Source organism: Hyperoodon ampullatus, assembly GCF_949752795.1.
Source record: "Hyperoodon ampullatus genome assembly, chromosome: 8".
Lineage (NCBI taxonomy): Eukaryota > Metazoa > Chordata > Mammalia > Artiodactyla > Ziphiidae > Hyperoodon > Hyperoodon ampullatus.
The window spans coordinates 30,286,183-30,289,484 of record NC_136921.1 but is presented as its reverse complement, the minus strand read 5'-3'; positions in this window follow the sequence as shown (position 1 = coordinate 30,289,484).

The following is a 3,302-nucleotide window of genomic DNA, read 5'->3' as shown; positions in this document are numbered from 1 at the left end:
AAGCCTCCAGCTTTGAGGTATATATTATTATGCCCATTTCACAGATGAAGAACCCTAGATTTGATTCCAGAGCCATATATGACACATTACATAACTTTGTAACAATCAAACAAAAGACAAGTCATTTTCAAACAAATGTCTCTCATTTTATACTAGGATTTGAAGATACCAATTCATTATCATGGGGAGTTTTTTTTCACTTTTGAATGAATTTCATCACGGTTTGAAAAGACCCCCTCTCAGCCCTTTTTTCCTTTTCTTGTATTTTGAACTGTAGGGAGGCAGGGTGGGAGTGGGAGGAAAGGCCACTGGACTGAGGATCAAGAGGCCTGGGTTCCAGCCTCCAGCTCCATTGTCAGACTTCTCTGGGGCTTGGTTTCCTTGTCTGTATGATAAGGAGGTCAGATAGAACATCTCTAAGACGTGCCGCTCTCTCTTTTTTACAAATCATTAGCATAAGCCCAGATTTCCAATTCCAGTTTTTGGTCCTAGGTCCTCCCCATTGCCTCCAGCCATGATTTAAGCTCCTAGAAGAGCTCGCTGACATCCAGGACTAAGAATACGAAATGCTTCGTAAATCAAATTCAACTTTCAACTGCACTGCAAACAGAAAGTTGTACACAGTTGAAATGTTGGCGAATGGGACTTAATGAGCTCCATGTGCCTGACCGCTGGGAACAAATGATTTTGGAAACTGTAGCTGGAACTGGAAGAGTCTAAGGGCATCAGCATCTGGTGTGAGTTACTCAGAGTGAAGGGAATCGATGACATTTTTGTATGATTGCCAAGTTTGGGAAGGTAGAAATACTGTGTAATCTGGGTGCTCACCTGCTGAGATCACACTGACAGGTTTCCAAACTTGTCCTCACTTCTCAGGACCTCCTTCCTGCAGCTCGCATGGGCTTCTCGTGCCCCTGAGTCCCTGGGGGTTTAGGTCTGCCCAGGCTCTCTTGTTGGATAGGTCAGTGACTTTGAACACTTGTACTTGTTTTGGTCGACTCTGCAACTCCTAAAGGGGCTTGCCTAAAACCCAGGTCTGACAGGGTCATTTCTCTCCCTTATTCAAAAAATTCAGGACTCATAGCTTAATGCATGCGCTGCATGCTCTCGAATTGGGCCTGCACCTACTTTTTGAGATTCCTGGGTCATTATTCCCCATCCTTGGCATCCTGTGCTCTAGCCACATTCCAATCTCATCTCCCTGAGCCTTTCCACCAGCTTTCTCCTCTGCAGCATCCCTCCCACCCTGTCTCCACCTGGAAAGCTCTTGATCTATGCAGTTTGAACAACACATGCCCCGGGATGTCTCTGCTCACTCGTTGCCTCCCCATTTGTGATTAATCTTTGCCATTTCTGTGTTCCCCTAACCCTTAGATGCAGTTGAGGCGAGAAAGGAGGGGTGTATAATTGCCCCCCTTACATTGGAGAGCTCTTCATGAGTGAAAATATATCTGTTATTTTCCAGAGTAGAGTATAATTGGCTCTCAGTAAGTGTTTATTGAGCAAACGAATGAAAGAATGAACAGAAAGCCCTCGGAAACCAAGCGGAGTCTCAGTCTTTTGAAGCTTCTCCACCATATTTCTCTTGACTATCTTGTTTGTGTTTGTTTTTTTTTTTTTTTTTTGCCGTACATGGGCCTCTCACTGTTGTGGCCTCTCCCGTTGCAGAGCACAGGCTCCGGATGCACAGGCTCAGCGGCCATGGCTCATGGGCCCAGCTGCTCCGCGGCATGTGGGATCTTCCCGGACCGAGGCACGAACCCGTGTCCCCTGCATCGGCAGGCGGACTCTCAACCACTACGCCACCAGGGAAGCCCTCTCTTGACTATCTTGTTTATGATATATTAGACTTTCATGCCATAATAACATCCTTTTTGAAGGCTACTGTTCCAGGATAGGAAAACAACTAATGCTCCTCTGACCTTGGGAAGTTTCTATGGAACAGCACAGAAAGGAACAATACCAGTAGACACGCTTGTCTGCACAGAAGCCCATTGCTCCTGGAGCTCATGAAGCATGTGGATGGACACTGGTCTTAGAGGTGTGCTTTGGATGCAGTCATTTCCTGTGGACAGTCTTGCAAACCAATGCGTGTCCCAAATTAGAAACTGGCCAGGCAGTCATTTAGGTTTTCCTTTATAAAATAGGATTTAATTCTGATTTTTTTGTTCTTACCTTTGTTTCAGTTTATCTCCTAAATCCCAAGACACCCAAACCATGAATCAGCACCTATCTTCTTAACAGCAGATTCTGAAGATAAAGAATATTCATATTTTGGAGATTCCTAACATTGGTCATCTGAAATTAAAATTCAGAAGAATTGATAGTAGTACTTTAATAGGATGTGGTAGCTTTTGAATACTTTTTTTTATATGAGCCTTGCAACAGTCTTGTGAAATGGACCAGGCAAAAATGAAAATGCATGTTTTATAGATGTGGAAGCTGAAGCTCAGAGAGCGTGAGTGACTTGTCCAAAGTCACACAGCTGGGAGATTGCCACGCTAATAGCTGAATCTGCTATGATTATGGGGTAATACTACCTCTCGTTACAAGGATTTATAAATGAGAAGGCACACACACTGTAGCACAATATTTTTGGTGACATTTGTAAGTCTTTAACCTTCCAAGGCAAATGATCCATGTTGGGTAACTGGTTACTCAAGGAACTTCTCTGAGGCATTTTCATGGTCTAATGAGAGAAGCATCTATGAGAGAAAATGGGGTTGAGAAAGGAAAATAATGAACATTGACTATTCGTTTGGTTCAAGGTTTGACACAATGTAATTGAAATTACCTGGAGGGAAAAACAGATTGTGAGAGTGTGAGTTTTTGTTTTGTATTGTTTTGTTTTTTAAACTAGGAGTACCCCCTTTCTCCATTCTCAGAGAGGTTTAGACAACACTAAAGACGATCGGGAATCCATTTATTTGACTAACTCTTAAGGAAAAGGTGAGGGTGGTAAAGGTGTTAAGCACTCAGTTAAAAACAACGGACAATTTAAAATTCAGTAAATCGGGTGTTCCCTGTTTAGCCTGCACTTGTTAGAATAATGGAATTTGAGGGTTTAAAACATAGCTTGTTTCGAAATGATGCATGAGTTCCCCAAAACCCTGTTTAACATATTGCTGGAATAGTGCATATGAGATGGTTAAAAATGGAAGTAGAAAAAAAATCCCCAACACCCTTGGAGGAATTTGCAATTCATAAAGTTACTGCCAATTTTGCATTATAGTTGCCATGGTAACCATGCTAGGCTTCTGCTCAAATGTTTCTGAGAAGGGGAAGGAATAGTATATAATAAG